This window comes from Dasypus novemcinctus, chromosome 7, assembly GCF_030445035.2.
Source record: "Dasypus novemcinctus isolate mDasNov1 chromosome 7, mDasNov1.1.hap2, whole genome shotgun sequence".
NCBI lineage: Eukaryota > Metazoa > Chordata > Mammalia > Cingulata > Dasypodidae > Dasypus > Dasypus novemcinctus.
Genome location: NC_080679.1, coordinates 111,772,007 through 111,790,074, shown reverse-complemented (window position 1 = coordinate 111,790,074; position 18,068 = coordinate 111,772,007). Strand labels below are relative to the sequence as shown.

At 37.1% G+C, this 18,068-nt stretch overlaps 1 long non-coding RNA gene across 1 annotated transcript in view; it reads right to left on the bottom strand.

Moving 5' to 3' along the window:
• The window catches only part of LOC139439325 (uncharacterized), a 250,684-nt gene that overhangs the window by 121,146 nt on the left and 111,470 nt on the right, over positions 1-18,068 (bottom strand). The gene's annotated exons all lie outside the window — the stretch shown is intronic.

Genomic DNA, 18,068 nt, shown 5'->3' with positions numbered 1-18,068 from the left:
TGAAAGTTGGAAGAAAAAAGCAGTATGTTATAAGCAAAGGAGTTACAATATAATTAAGTGCTGATTTTAAATCACCATGAAGACAAAAAGGCCGCAGGAAGAAATATCTAAAGAACTGAAAGAAAACAATTGGCAAACAAGAGCTTATATCTGGCAAGAATTTCTTGCAAAAAAAAAAGGGAGAAATTAAGACATTTCCTAATAAACAAAAATTGAGGGAGATCATCACCACTAGACCTGACCTACAAGCAATGCTAAAGGGAGTTCTTCAGACTGAAAGGAAAGGACACTAGATGGTGGACTGAAGTTGCAAAAAGAAATAAAGACCTCTGGTAAATGTAATCTTATGGGTAATTATTAATGTCAGTACTATTTTATTGAATTTTTGTTATGTAACTCCACTTTATATTCTTATAGTTTCTAGAAATGCAAATGTATAAAAACAATTATAAATCTCTAGTTTGAACATATAATATATAAAGATATAATTTATAACAAGTTCAATAAAAATGTGAGGGGACAGTGGGATATAGGAACAGTGTATATGTAGGCCATTGAAGTAAAGTTGGTATTAAATAAACCATGATTGTTAAAGATTTAGGATTTTAAATTTAAATCTCATGGAACCCACAAAGAAAACTTCAGAATGAAATAAAAAGGGATTTAAATTTTATACTGTAAAAAATCAAACAAACATGGAAGTAGACATTAACAGAAAAATTGAGGGACAGAAAAGTTATGACTTAAAAAGACCAGACATCAAAATGACCAAAGAGTCCAGAGTTATCAGTAGTTACCTTATATTTAAATGGATTAAAATCTCCATTCAAAAGGCAAATTGACAGGGTATAAAAGCATGACTGAACTAAATGCTGCTTATAAGAAACTCACATTAAATTCAAATATACAAGTTAGTTGAAAGTGAAATGATAGAAACAATATACTATGTAAATTGTAACTGAAGGCGCTCTGGAATAACTATATACTGATATCAGATAGAAATAGACATTAAGTCAAAAACTGTTATGAGGGATGAAAGAGGTCACTGCATATAGATAAAAGAGTAAATTCAACAAAAATACATAGCAATTATAAATACATATGCACCTAACAGCAGAGTCCAAAAATACATGAAGCAAATATTGACAGAATTGAAGTGAGAAATATACATTTCTACATTAATATAGAAGTCTTCAAAACTCAACCTTCAATAATGGATAGAACATCTAGACAGAAGATCAATAAAGAAATAGAAGAATTGAATGATATACCAACTAGACGTAACAGACATATATAGATGTAACAAGCAACAGAATACCCATTCTTCTCTATTGCACATGGGTAATTCTCCAGGATTTACCAAATATTAGGTCACAAAACAAGTCTCATAAATTTAAAAATATTGAAATCATTCAATTATATTTTCTGTGATCATAATGGGATGAAGCTACAGTTCAGTAACAGAGGGGGAACTGGAAAACTGACAAATACGTAAAAATTAAACAACATCCCTTACAAAACCAATGAGTCAAAGAAGATATCACAAGGGAAATTAGGAAATACCTTGAGACAAATGAAAATGAAAACACAAAATACCAAATGATCAGATGCAGCAAAGGCAGTGCTGAGAAGGAAATTTATAGCTTTAAATGTTTACATAAAAAAAAAAATGAAAGCTCTCAAATCAGAGCTGTGACCTCATAACAAAAGGATCTGGAAAAGAAGAGCAAACTAAACCTTAAGTGAACAAAAGGAAGGAAATAAGAAAGATTAGAGCAGAGATATGACATAGAGAATTTTAAAAAGAGAATAAAAAAACACAAAAGTTGGTACCCTGAAAGGCACAGTAAATCTACCTTTACTAGACTGACAAAGAAAAAAAAAGAGGCAGGATGCAAAACAAAAATCAGAAATGGAAGGGTGCATTACTACCAACCCCACAGAAATAAAAAATAAGCATAAGAGGACACCATGACCAACTGTATGTCAAAAAGAAGATAACCTAAATGAAATGAACAAATTCTTAGTAACACAAACTACTTACACTGATTCAAGAAGAAACAGATTATCTCAATAGACCAACAGCAAGTAAGGAGATTGAAGCAGTCATCAAAAACCTCCCAAAGAAAATCCCAGGACCAGGGGATCCCAGGCTTGACTGGCAAATTTTACCAAACATCCCATGAAGAATTCATACCAACTTGGTCAAATTCTTTGAAAACAATTGAAGAGAGGGGAACACTTGCTAACTCATTTTATGAGGCCAATATCACCCTAACACCAGAGCAGATAAAGATACCATAACAAAGAAAATCCTGATGAATATAAATACAATAATTCTCTACAAAATGCTAGCACACTGAATTCAATAGCATATTTTAAAAAATTATACACCATGACCAAATGGGATTTATTGCAGGTATACAAGATTGTTCAACATAAGAAAAGCAATTAATGTAATACACCACATTAATAGAAGAAAGGATAAAAACCACATGATCATCTCAATGATGCAGAAAAGGCATTTGACAAAATCTAGCACTTCTTCTTGATAAAAAACACTTAGAAAACCAGGCATGAAAGGAAATGTCATTTTTGTGACATTGGAACTGTTCTGCATGATATTGCAATGATGGATACAAGCCATTATATATTTTGTCAAAACCTATAAAATTGTGCACTGCCAAGTGTAAAATATAATTCAAACTATAAACCATGGTTAGTAGCAATGTTTCCGTATGTGTTCATGAATTGTAACAATGTATCACACTAATAAAAGATGTTGTTATGGGGAAAGTGGGGGGGGTGATGTTTGTGAATCCCCAATATTTTTGATGTAGCATTTATATAATCTGAAGATTCTTTAAAAATAAAGGAAAAAAGAGGAAATGTTTTCAACGTGATTAAGGACATATATGAAAAACCCACAGCTAACATCATACTCAATGGTGACAGACTGAAAGCTTTCCCTCTAAGACCTAGAATAAGACAAGAATGGTCACTGTCACCACTGTTATTCAACATTGTACTGGAAGTTCCAGCCAGAGCAATTAGGCAAGAAAAAGAAATAAAAGGCATCCAAATTGGAAAGGAAAAAGTAAACTTTTCTATTTGCAGATGACATGAACCTAAATATAGAAAATTCTGAAAAATTTACAGCAAAGCTAGAGTTAATAAATTGATTCAGTAAGATGGGGAGGCTATGGGATCAATATGCAAAAGTCAATAATTTTCTATTCATTAGTAATGAACAGTCTTAAGAGGAAATCAAGATGAAAAAATCCATTTCCAATATCAACTAAAAAAAATCAAATATCTAGGAATATATTTAATCAAGGATATAAATGACTTGTATATGGAAGACTACAAAAAAAAATGCTAAAATAAATAAAAGGAACCCTAAGTAAATGGAAGGACATTCTTTGTTCACAGATTGGAAGCCTAAATTTCATTGAGATATCAGTTCTACCAAATTTAATTTACAGATTCACTGCAATCCCAATTAAAATCTCAACAGCCTTCCCTGCAGAAACAGAAAAGTCAAACACCAAATGTAGATGGAAAGGTAAGGCACTCTGAGGAGCTAAAGATACTTTGAAAAAGAACAAAGTTGGAGGACTCATACTTCCTGATTTTAAAACTTATTACAAAGCTAGAGTAATCAAAAGAGCATGGTTCTGGTACAAGGACACATAGACCAAGGGGAAAGAATTGGGGCTTCAGATATAAACTCTAATATCTATGGTAAATAGGTTTTTGACAAGGGTGCCAAATCCACTCAGTGGGGGTAAGAATAGTGTCTTCAACAAACGGTGCTGGAAAAATTGTATATCCTTTATGCAAAAGAATGTCAGTGGACCCCTACCTCAAACAATATGCAAAAATTAACTCAAAATGGATCAGACACCTAAATAAAAGAATCAAACGTATAAAATTTCTGGAAGATAACAGTGAAGCACCTTCACAACGTTGTGTTAGGCAGTCGTTTCTTAGAATTTATGCCAAAAGTATAAGCAACCAAAGAAGAAAAATATTTGAAAACTACATATCCCATAAGGGTTTAATATCAGAATATATAAAGAAATCAAACAACAACAGAAAAACAAACAACCCAATTTAACAGTGGGCAAAAGACTTGAATAGACATTTCTCCAAAGAAAATATACAAATGACCACTAAGCACATGAAAAGGTGTACAGCATCAGAAGCCATATAGGGAAAGTCATATTAAAACCCCAATCAGATATCACTTCACACCTACTAGAAGGGCTACTATTAAACAAATAAGTGTTGGAGAGGATGTGAAGAAATAGGGACACTTATTCATTGTTGCTGGAAATGTAAACTGGTGCAGCCCCTGTGGAAAACAGTTTGGTGGCATTTCAAAAAGTATAATATAGAATTACCAAGACCCAAAATCCAGATATTTGCACACTGATATTCATAGAAGCATTATTCACAATTGCCAAAAGATGGAAGCTATCCATATGTCCATCAACAAATGAATGGATAAACAAAACACAGTATATACATGCAATAGAATATTATTCGTCCATAAGAAAGAATGACATTCTGTTACATGCAACAACTTGAATGAACCTTGGAGACATCATGTTGCCTGAAATAAGCTGGACACAAAAGGACAAGTATTGTATAATTTCCCTGATATGAAACAGAATAAGTAAATTCATAGAGTCTGAAACTGGAATACAGTTTACCAGGTGCTGTGTGGAGTGGGGAGACGGGGAATGGAAGTTAATGCCTAATTTTTACAGAGTTTATGTTTTATGTGATAGGAATGTTTTGGTAGTGGTGGTGATCATACCACAAGATTGTAAATGTAATTAACATCCAGAATTATATATTTGGATGTGGTTAAGGGGAAATTTTAGGTTTTATATGTGTTCCTAAAATATTTTTTTTTAAAAAGCATAAGACATTTAAACTATGGACTAGAGTTTAAGGGTATGTTTTTAATATCGTTCCATTATTGTAACAAAGGTGCCACACCAAGGCAAACTTAATAATAGGGAAAACCTGTGGGGAGGGAGTATAGGGGAACACTGTATTTTTTGCATGATTTTTCTGTAAACGTACAACTTCTCTAATTAAAAAAAAAAAAAAAAGCTTTAAAAGTTTTTTTTTAATATCTCACTAAATTCCCAGACCCTTACATCACAAAAGTGAAACTTTTGACACAGATGTACTGTACTAACAGTGAAAGCCACTAACAGTGATATTCTTTCTGATAATATACATATGAGAGACAACAGGCCTTTCTTTTTCTGTTGGAAACAAACTTCTTCTCTGGTGACTGAGATTTCCTCCTTTAGTCCCTCAACATTTTATTTAAAACTCTTATTTAGGAATTAGAAATTATTTTCTTTAACTGGCTTTTTCCTAACCTTTTCCTCTCTGCCTGACTCCCCAGTCCAAGTCTAGTTCATTTCTGTAGCTCCACAACTGAGCTCACGATCTGAAATGCAGCAAGCACTGGACAAATATTTATTGAATGATTCCAGCCGTTCTCAGCTTCCTACTCCTCTCTATTTCCAAGGACAACTAATATTTTCTACATTATGTTATGGTAAAGTTACTCAGTACTTTCCAGTTTCAGTCCATAATGACCTGTAGTCTTTAAAAGAACATTTCTATTTTGAATCCATTTAAACTTGCTAGCAGTATTAACATAATTAATGGTATTCATACTTTGAATTTGTATATCTTCTTTCAAAATCCATTTCTTCCCATTTAATCATGAAAGGCCCACCATGTGTTTAAACAGCCCTTATAATTGCTCGGATAGGGAAAGAGCAGTACTCCCTCTGCTGGTTCTGCAGAGAAAGAAGTAACAGCAAAACCCTTTGCAGAGTCAGACTGACATCCTGGGCAAAGAAGGCTGACAAAGGATGATTTTAGAATTCCAGGACAGGTACATTGTAATTGAGTTTGCTATATAACCTGAACCGAACTAAAATACCACATGCATACTCATGCCTGTCAGATGTAAAAGGCATTATGGAAAGAGATATCTTATATTCAAGATTAGAAAAGTTATTATTAAAAAAATGAAACCGGGAAGCTGATGTGCCTCACTGGTTGAGCGCGGGCTTCCCACATATGAGATCCGGGGTTCAATCCACGGTCTTGGTCCCTAAGAAAATAAAAATGAAAGCGCTGAGCTGACCAGCTGACTCCCAAGGCCCTGAGCGCGTGCCTGCCGCGTGGCCTGGCCAGTAGCGCAGTGGCCTCCCGCACCGCCTGGCCGGGCTCTGCCCGAGCTCCACCCCGCGTGGCCCAGTGGGTCTGCGACTCGGCAGCCGCCTCGCCCACTCAAATCCTGCTCGCCAGGCATCGTCCAGCTGGCCGTGAGTGTTGGAGTTGTGGTGCTTTTAACCGCCTTGTTAGCACCAATTGCTACGGTGTTGAGCAATCTGGACCAGTTCAGAAGATATCAAATGGAAGATGTAAAACAACCCTTAAATATCCACAAGCTTTTAGAAAACCCTGTGGCTTTTTAAAGCGAGTAAAAGGGCTTAGTTGAGTTGATGATGCAACCATTGTGAGTGTATTAGTCAGCAAAGGGGTGCTGATGCAAAATACCAGAAATAGTATTCCAGTTTTTATAAAGGGTTTTTATTTGGGGTAGAAGCCTAAGTTACTTCCCTCATCCATGTGCTTACTTCCCAGGGCTCCAACTCAAAATTCCAGCACCAAAAACTCCAGCTCTGTCCTTTGCCATGCCTTTTATCTGTGAGTCCCCACCCACCAAGGGGCAGGGACTCAACTGCCTATTGATGTGGTTCAATCAAAGCCCTAATCATAATTTAATCATGCCCAGGTACAGACCAGTTTACAAACATAATCCAATATATATTTTTGGAATTCATAACCATATCAAACTGCTACAGTGATTATGCAGTCTTATAACCATATGTTTATGGTAAGTATTTTGTACTTTGCATTATATAAAGATGAACTGCAGTCATTTCAAAACGTCCAGTTTAAGTTAAATAAAATCAAAATAACTACTTAAAAAAATGAAACCTAGGAGAATAAAACAGTAACAAAAATAAAACTTAACAGTTTCTCTTAAAATGATGAGTATATAATATAATAAAAATACTTTCTTTTTGGTGTGAATATTTATTAATGTTGTAACCCCAAACTAATATGTTGGGGGTGGGGGTGTTTTAAAATTGCAATGTAGAATGAGTATTATCTCAATTGATCTTCACAATAAATTGCTATAAGTTAATAGGATTCTCCAGAATCTGTTTCTGCTCTTTTGAAATCAGTACTGGAAGTCATCCCACACCCTTTTACAAGACAAAGATTGGCAAGAATTAAAATCTATTGAACCTTCCATGATTAAGTAGTAGTTTTATATTTAGGCTCAACAAGTCTTCCCTTCATCTTCAAATACATTTTGCTAAAATCTTGACTTTCCAAATGACTTGAAAAAACATGAGCTATTACAGCAAAACACTGCAAGGTAACAAGACAACATAAGATTGAAATTAAAGGTCTTCCACTAATTCTGGCCACATCATCTCCTTTGCTTCCCAGTATTTATCCACAGGACTGCTCTGAGTTTCTGTGACTAAATCAAATTTTTTAGCTCTCTAAAATGATACAGGGATCCACATTCTCAAAATACACAGAAATTTTAAGAGAAAAAATTTTATCAAGTTAAAGCTAGATAAGATTAACTCAATTACTTTAAAAAAATTTTTTTTAAAGTAGCTTTAGATTACATAAGTGTTACATTAAAAATATAGGGAATTTCCATATACTCTACCTGCTTCCCCCCCACACTCTTTCCCATAGTAACATCTTTCATCAGTGTGGTACATTTATTACAATTGATAGATATATATTGAAGTGGTGCTGCTATGGTCTATAGTTTACATTATAGTTTACACTTTGCCCCCAAACAACTTTATAGATTTTGACAAAATGTATAATGGCCTGTGTCTGTCATTGCAATGTCATGCAGGCCAATTCCAGTGTCCCAAAAATGCCCCCCATGTTACTCTTCCCTCTCCCTCCCCTAAGAATCTCTGGGGGCTATTGCCTTTATATAAATAATATATAGTTCTTCCATTGCTAGAATAATAATAAGCCCATAATAGAATAATAATAAGTCTACTTTAGTCCATTGTTCCTTCCCCAGTCTTGAAGATTTTGAGATGGTGATGCCTACTCTGTTTCTGTTTGAGAGGAGGCTTAGATCCCATGGGTTATGTAACAGTTTGATATTGATGAATTCCAAAAAGAAATATTGGATTATGTTTGTAAACTGATCTTTTCCTCTGGGCATATTAGATTATATTGTGCCAGTAGGGCATTGAGTCTGCACCCCTTTGGTGGGTGGGGACTCACAGATAAAAGACCTGGCAAAGGACAGAGTTGGAGGGTTTTTGAAGTTGGAGTTTTGATGTTGGAGTTTAATGCTGAAACCTTAAGCTGGAACCTCAGAAAGAGAGGAACCCTAAGCCTGGAAGAGAGGAACCCAGGAAGCCTGAACCCTCACAAATGTCAGCAGCCACCTTGCTCCAACGCATGAAAATAGACTTTGGTGAGGGAGGTAACTTATGCTTTATGGCCTGGTATCTGTAAGCTCCTATCCCAAATAAATACCCTTTATAAAAACCAACCAATTTCTGGTATTTTGCATCAGCATCCCTTTGGCTGACTATTACAGGGCAGGTGGATGGAACTGTCTTGTTTGCATTTGTTGGTACTCTCTGTTTGGGATGTTTGGCATGGGCATTGACCATCGTCATCCTTTTGTTAGTTGTCCTGGGTGAGCCCATTGAACTGGAGAGTAGGTTCTGCAACTCTGCTAAGATTCAGGGCTCAAATGGCTATGAAAAGACCAAAGATTTAAATCTCTGGGACATACAATTAACAAGTACAGTGCTAAAAAATTATAAGCTCAAACAAAAGGAGCAGAAGAGCCATGTGTAGAGAAATTATAAATGCGTGTAAATCTGTTACACTGGAGAGCATATATTCCAAAGTAAGGCCCACTGACATTTATATAAATAATATATATATGCCAATTTGTACAATAACACAATAACTGAAAGAATATGGAATTCCCATCCTGGGCAGTCCTGATACAATCTCTAATAGAGTGGCAAAGTTCCCTGGGTACTAGCAAAGGACAGACCATTATGCCAGGTTCTTGCTATGTTGATTGTTCTCATGATCCTTTTCTTATGGCATTGAAACTTAGCCTAGTATTATATATTGCCTAAGAGTTACCTCCTGAAAGCCTCCGTGTTGCTCAAATGTGGCCTCTCTCTAAGCCAAACTCACTACTTCCCACCCTACCCCCACCTCTCCTCCCTACTCTCCCCACCTCACACCACTCCCCACGTCAGACATGACTCCTGGGGATTATTACCAAGCACTGACTAGTGATGCATCTGGAACAAGACCTTGGCCAAAAGGGGGAAATATTAAATACACATGAGTTTTCATGGTTAAGAGATTTCAGAGTGAGCTGAGAGGTCATTCCAGAGTTACACTTACGGACATCTCAGCAGGATCTCACTGCCATAGTAAAGAGTCCCTCAAGCAGGGGGGCTCCTGAGGGCTCTAGAGATATCTAGACCAGGAGTTCTTAACCTTTTTGTTCCACGGACCCCTTTGCCAGTCAGGTGGAAATCACAGGCTCCTTACTAAGTCCATACTAGTTATACCATGTATTATTTAATAAATATATTACACCCGCTCCAACACATCCCCACAAAATAATGTTTTTGTGAATTTCAATTCAAGCTCACAGACCCCTTGTTAAGAACCCCTGATCTAGACACTAGAAGCAGGGCAGACAATCCCAATTACATTATAATATGATGAAAGGGCTTGATTGGCTCTCCAATTTGCCATTTTGATGTTCATTGTTTACCCAGCTGCTGGCACTACTAAGCAGACAATCAGCAACTGTTACCAAGGTTTTACATTAATAACAAAGTATGAGGTAAAAAGCTCAGAATTCAGAAAACTCTACTCAAAACTGCAACTATTTTCGGACTATTTGGGACAATACCAACCTAGTCACATTTTGTAGCAAAACTCCAATGTTGCATGGGAGGTTAGTTTGAGAACCATATCTCTTTGGATCCACACTTTGATCCTCCCTAATCATTTAACATTTCCTTCTATTGCTGCCCCAGTAGAGAAGCCACAGAAATTATTATACAGGAAATTAAACTGTGTTGAATTGCTCTTAATGAAGTTGAATTAAATTAAGCACCAGTGAGTAGGTTCACAGGTGGAAGAACAAAGAAGGAAAAAGAACTGGCCACCATACCAACGATTCAGCTAAACCTTTAAGGAATCACTTAGGGTTGAGGGGGAGCTAATGTGACAATTTAGAACTCCTGGTATCCTAAGTACAAGGGGATCTAGAACTTACACTCAGGCTTCCTTCCGTGGACCTCCACGAGGTGCTCATGAGAAAGGTTAGATGGAGGCATGGCAGGTAACCCAAGAGAGTCCCCTGGGTGCTGGTGTAGGCCTGCAAGAAGGGAACAGTTGACAATGGTGAAAATAAGAGCTACTCCTGGGGGAAAGGCAAATCCCATGTTAATGCCATTGGTTTAATTAAATGACTTCACCTTTCTGAGCACCAAATTACTTCTCTAGAAAAATATAGGCATGTGACTTCTCTCTTCATGTCTGTTCTACAAAATCTAGTTGGCTATCCAAAGAGAGAGGATATTAAACTGAAATAAGAGATCCACAAATAAAATTGCAAAAAGCAGTAAAGAGAAGGTATTTGACACAAACATAAAAAGTAGCAATAGCTATATTATATGAATAAATTCTTCAAATAAAGGAAAAAGTAATCACCAGAAAAGTGGAAAAAGGGAAATGAATTGGGAATTCACAGAAAACAGAATCATCAATTACATTTATAATTTTTAAAATAAAAAATGGTAAAACAAAATTGCAATGCTGAGAAAGTAGTCTTCTAAATGTTGACCTTCCTCTTTGTTTTAGTCTAAAGAGTAATTTAGCTTAAATACATGTGAAAGGCTGAATATTTTCTCCTCCATACACATCACTTACAGGTTTTTTGGCAATGCTAGTAGACCCCAGTTCACTCAAATCATAAATAGGTATCAGGCATCTGAGAATAAGTACATTCTCAAATGGGCTAAATTTTATGTTTCCCTAATCATAGCATTCCCATCTTGTGCCTCAAATTCAATTACTATCCCTCAATAATAATCACCAAGCTTCTACTAGTATGCTAAAAATTTCAACTTTTTTCTCTCATACTCTTGTTAGCAAGACAGGACAGGTAAATAAAGCACTGACATTTTTTTAAATTAAATTATTTATTTTTAATGTTACATTAAAAAAATATGAGGTCCCCATATACCCTCCACCCCTCTCCCTTCACTCCTCCCCCCATAACAACAACCTCTTCCATCATCATGGGACATTCATTGCACTTGGTGAATACATCTCTGAGCACTGCTGCACCACATGGTCAATGGTCCACATTACAGTTTACACTCTCCCCCAGTCCACCCAGTGGGCCATGGGAGGACATACAATGTCCAGTAACTGTCCCTGCAGTACCACCCAGGACACCTCCTGAGGGGAAAACCAGCCCGGCTACTGTCCAAGCCATGAGACTCGCCTTAGAAGGGACCGAACTATGAGTAAACTCTAGATCCTACACGCCCTTGAGTAAACTCAGGGATAGCCCTCATAAGAGCTGAGTCACTGGCTAAGGATAGTACGCCTGTGCCAAACTGCCTCTTCGTCCTCTCCCACTCATCTAGCTAATAACCCTAAGGCCACCTTATATAGACATACCGCTGTAGCGACCAATCATATAATGTTTCCTCGTTCACCCTATATTACTCCCTTCTACCACTCCCTCCCCGGACTTGCTCACAGACTGCGCATTAACCCGCACACCCTGGCTCTCCCACTCCTGCTAATAAACTGTTTGAGCATCTTGGCCAGTGGTCTGCGTGAGTCTGTAGCGTAGTCCCCTTCCGCTGACTAGCAGCCCCAGCCAGCAAACCCCGGCACACTGCTGAGAAGGTGTGTTGACAACCCGCTGCCTACGAGGGCGATGTGAGGAAGGCTTCTCCTCCTGCCTGAGCGGCCACAAGCAGCTTGCCAGGTTCCCCACGACTACCGGCAACAACTGCAACAACCTCCAAGTCCTGAAAATGCCCCCACATCACATCTCTTCTTCCCATTCCCACCCTCAGTAGCTACCATGGCCACTTTCTCCATCTCAGTGCTACATTTACTTCCATTACTAATCACATTAGTTCCAGAATAGAGTATCAGTAAGTCCACTCTAATCTATACTCCTCCATTCTGTGGACCCTGGGATGGTGATGTCCACTCCACCTCTATATCGAGAGGGGGCTTAGATTCCACATGGATGGTGGATGCAATCCTCCTGCTTGCAGTTGCAGGCACTCTTGGCTCCCTGGTGTGGTGGTTGACCTTCTTCACCTCCCTGTTAGCTGGCTGGGGTAAGTCCAATAAACCAGAGGGTAGGAGTTGCAAGACTGTTGAGGCTCAGGGCCTGGCTATCACATGGAGCGTCCAGAGATTCAGGTCCCCTGAGTATACACTAAACTCCAGCGCCAAGCACAGATTCGGTAAAAGTGACAGGAGAGGCTTGTGAACAAAGATCACACCTGAGTCCAACTCCATCACACTTAGGACCACAAACTCCAAAGTAGGACCAACTGACATGGCACTGAAGTTCATCTGCCATGACCACAGAACCTGTGGGTCTCTGTAGCCCTCAGAAGAGCCAATACCTGGGGTTGTATCTACTTTATCTGTCTCTGGGACACTGCTCAGGTGTGCATAAGGGCAACCCCTCTGATAACCTCCTGGCTCTTTTTTGGAGAAGCAGTGACATTTTAGCTAAACTAGTTCCACTTAGGAAATTGACCTAAAAAACAATTTTTAACCAGATGCTACTTAAAACATTGAATAAGCCCTGCTGCTTCTTAAAGAAAAATAATTGGGAACTAGGTGATGACAGCATACTTATTTTAATGTGATTCTGACACGTGCTTAAAAGGGGGAAAAGAATAGAAAAACTATTCACTCTCTAATGGAAATGGCTTCATAAAACTAAAAAGAATTGGTAACGCTGAGCACCAGTCCATGAGAAACTGGTTATTATCAACAGTTAGTGCCTAGTTTGCTAGTTAATGAGGTGAGAAGAAACTAAGAGTGGTTAATAATCCCCTAAACTGTTCATAATCAAATCATCACAATGTTCATTATAGAATTAAGGGGATTGTAACCACGAAAATAAGAAAAAATATAAAATCACTGCTTTTGTTCTACATGTGTTATGGTAACGCTTATTTTATAAAGCTAGATGGAGCTCAAAAAATGTCACTTTATCCAGGAAAATTTTTTCCAAAAAAATCAGATTGAGTGAGTTTTAGTGATAGCATCTAAAAAATATTTGTTCTCATTCTGGCACCCTAAATAAGGAAAAAAACCTTAATTTTCCAAGCAATTTGTTAAAAGATTTAACTTCCTAGACACTATGTATGTTCACAGGACAAGTCATTAGTAAAACAATTTTCCAGTTATGTTGGAAACTTAACTCTTTTAATTCTCATTCCCTTACTTTTATAAATATAAAGCATTATAAATTTTATTTTTAAAGAAGTTTTAGATTACAGAAATGTTACACAAAAAAGTGTAGGGGATTCCCATATGACCTTCACCCACCCACATACACATTTTTCCCTATTATTTACATCTTACCTTAGTGAGGTACTTTTGTTATTGTTGATGAACCAAATTGAAGCTACTAATCAATTGAGTCCATTGTTTTCACTCTATCATGTGATACAGATATTTCTATTTGCTTACCTGGCACTAATGGATTTTATTTAGTGACACATTTTAATATCCTAACCTCAGAACAATTGCCTCTTTTCATTTGGTTTGATCTTTAGAGAACTTTTATTTTGGTGATCAGAGTATGATACTAAGAAGTGAACCAAATAGAAAAAAAATATTCTCCAGAATGGCCTGAGAAGATAAAATCTACACATATTTTTTAATTCAAGTTTATTTTTTCCTGAACATAAAGTATTCCATTCTTATTGTAAAAATTTGGAAAGCCCAAAAAATGTCTAGAGACAAAAAAAAAAGGATCTTCATAGCACCCCAAATCAGAGGCAACTGTTAAGTTGTATTCTTTGTATCCATCTTCTTTAAATAGTTAAGATCATAGATATCTGCAAATTTGTTTTATACTATTTTCGTTTAAAATGATTAAGAATTGGGAGCAGATATGGCTAAAGCAGTTGTGCACATACCTCCCATATGGGAAGTCCAGGATTTGGTTCCCAGTGCCTCCTAAAAAAACAAACAAACAGACAAAGAGCAAAACACAACAAGCAAAAAAACAAGGAGCAAACAGACGAGGGAGCATGTGGGGACAGGGAGATTGATTAAGAACAGGCACTTGCAAAACCATCTCTAGCTATAAGGTATTGTCTGGAATAGGTGAACCATAGTTTATTTATCTATTACATCATTCATATATATCTAAAGTATTTCTAAAATTTTCCACTGTTATATAATAAGAAACATATTTAGGTAGAATAAAAATAGTAATGAAGAGTTCAAGCAGTCTGGAGCAGACCGATGTGACTTCAAATTCTGGCTCAGCTATTTAGGAGTTTTGGGGAGAAGTAAAATGATGCAATGTAAGAAACTAATGCATTAAAGCTATTTCTATAATGAGCACTTCCCTAAATTTTAGAATATTTTTTCATTGATACCCAGATGTGGGATTTGTCAGTTAAACAATATAAATATTTTTAGGGATTTTCATACTTTATGTTGAATTGTTCTTTAAAGGAACATATCAATTTAAAATCTCACAAGTAGTAAACAAACATATACGTCACCATGTCCTCACCAACATTGGGCAGTCTCACATTTACTAATTCAATAGGTAAAAATGTTATCTCATTTTAACTTTTATCTTTTTGAACATTTAGTAAAGTCATGTGCTTTTCAAGTGTATATTAAGCATTTGTGCGTCTTTGCCCATTAACATCTTAGAGTCATCAGTTTATGTCATTGCTTTAACTATTAAGCAATAGTTAATCTATTTGCATATGTGTTATGAAAAACTTATCACTTCCTTTACATTTAAATTTTATCCATAATACTTCAGCTATTGAGAACTTTTATGGTTTTCTATAGTCAAATCTACTATTCTTCTCCTTTATGAGTTATTCCTCCTTTATCCAGAAACTGGAAAATAATCACTTTTTTTTTCCTACCAAGTCAATTTGGGTTTGATTTTTACATTTAACTTTTTTAATCCTGCTAAGACATATTTTGGCTTATGCTGTTAAATGAGATTCTAAATTGAATTTTCCTCTAAGTAGCTAAAACAGTTGCCCAAATAAGATTAATAAATAATCCTTCTCTATCTCACTGATTTACAATGTCTCCTTTATGATACATAAAAGTTTACACATAATAAAGTTTAATTTATAAGGCACCAAAATTGTTCAGAGATATTATCCATTGTATCTGATCTGCTTTTGAAAGAGGATGATGCACAAAGGAAAATAGAGATTAATGCTTCCCATGTTTAGCCCTTTCCTCTCACTTTGCTCACAAACAAACCAACATCATAAGTGGAATGATATAAGAAAGAATTTAGGTAACATTTACCAAAAACCTACAGTGTGCCACATTCTTTTGTCCCCTCAAAAACCCAATGAAGTGGGCGGTGGACTTGGCCCAGTGGTTAGAGCGTCTGTCTACCACATGGCAGGTCCACGGTTCAAACCCTGGGCCTCCTTGACCCGTGTGGAGCTGGCCCATGTGCTGATGTGCGCAAGGAGTGCCGTGCTTCGCAAGGGTGTCCCCCGCTTAGGGGAGCCCCACGCACAAGGAGTGCACCCCGTAAAGAGAGGCGCCCAGCGCAAAAGAAAGTGCAGCCTGCCCAGGAATGGCGCCGCCGCACACACGGAGAGCTGACACAACAAGATGACCCAACAAAAAGAAACACAGATTCCTGTTCTGCTGACAACAACAGAAGAGGACAAAGAAGACACAGCAAATAGACACAGAGAACAGACAACCAGGGTTGGGGGAGGGAGAAGGGAGAGAAATAAATAAATACATAAATCTTAAAAAAAAAACAAAACCAATGAAGTGACCCTGTTATCCTAATTTTTCAAATATGGAAACAAATTCAGCAATTTTAACTAAACTGACCAATACTACACAATCAACAAGTACCAAAGTAGGATTTGAACCTCAGTCAATCTTTATTAAATCTTTATTAAAAAGACACACACAAGACACATAATTTCCTGGAACATTGAAAGGAAGAAGAGGGGAACTTTTGTGGCTGGGGTGAGGGGACCTTGCAACAAAGTGTGTGGACTGCAGGTTAGACGAGGATGTGAGTCTCTACACATTACCGGTGTCAATGAGGACTTTATTATGACCAGATAATACAAGTTATAACTTAAATGACACAAACATGGTATGAAACAGAGTACCAACAATGAACATTTCCTCCTTACTAATGCTTCTGATTACCTTTGCCTAATTCTTGGAACTGAACCTCATCATAAGAGGAAGCAGGAAAACAAAGTAAAAACTATTCTGATTGTGACAGTTTCCAACATAAAGTGACTGAATAATCACCGAATTTGAATTATTAGAGTCCATTTTCTTTGTCATGGAGAATGGGGATATAGGTTCAGATATTGAAGTAAGCTATAGAAAATGATTATAAAAAATTACCATATGCATACATGGAACTGAATTCCACTTAAACTCAGTTAAAAGAGAGGATTACTATATAGAATAAATGACAGCCCGTCCTCATGTACACTGAAAGCAAGAACGGGAAAGTGGAAAATCAGGCTCCTCTCTGGCCTCACAGGGACTCCAGATCCTCTTACGAATCCTCTGCTTGCCGTTCTCTCTCCTGCTCTCATCCTGGACAAGGATTAAGAGCTTGTCTGCCACTGACTGGAAAGGTATGGTGTCACTCAAGAAGCCTCCAGCTCCTAATACCAGTGGCTCCTGCCATTTCAAATCCCATTTCCTCATTCCTTGCTTGACATTTCTGACTTAATGAACTCCTACAGATTTCTTACTCATCTCATTCTTCCTTTCTCTCTGCCAGCACATTTTCCCCTATTTTATATTCCAATGTAAATGTCATTTACATTGTGTATTAGTCAGTCAAAGAGATGCTGATGCAAAATACCAGAAATATGGCTTTTATAAAGGTATTTATTTGGAGTAGAAACTTACAGTCACAAGGCCCTAAAGAGTCCAACTCAGGGTTACTTAAGAAGTAATTTCTCACCCAAATCTTGCCAAGTATTGATGCAAGATGGCAGGCAATGTCTGCGGGAGTTCAGCCTTCCTCTTTGCTCTTAAGGCACTGTGGTCCCAGTTTCTTTTGATCTCAGCTGTAGGCTGGCAAAAGGCTCATCTCTCTTCCCAGGGCCTGTTTTCGTCCCAGCTCAGCTGCTCCGGTCTCTTCAAAGGTCAGCTATAGACTATCAGGCTCATCTCTCTTCCAGGGCCTGGGGCCGTGTTTTCGGAGTACTCCCTCTTCCTGCATATCTGCTTCTGTAGTCTCTTTCTCAGTGTACTTACTTTCGTGTGAGTGCCTTTTTTTTTTCCCCAAGGGGGCTGGGACTCTATGCTGAGTCATACTCTAAATACATGGTTGCATCAGAGCCCTAATCTTAACATAATTTAATCAGATGTCTCAACTGAAAAAAAAAAAAATATTCTTAAAGTGGAGATATTAATGTTCTGACACACATGGACTATATTAAGGTGGTAGCAATAAAACAATCTTGATTCCACTGGGAATTTTAGGTTTTCATAAAATAATGGAGAAAGTAGTTTTTTCCTGTACTGCTAAAATAAACAACCTATTAATTAACATTAAAAAAAGGTTATCATGTCAGAGGAACCAACCAGTTTACAAACATAATCTATATTTCTTTTTGGAATTCATAAATAATACC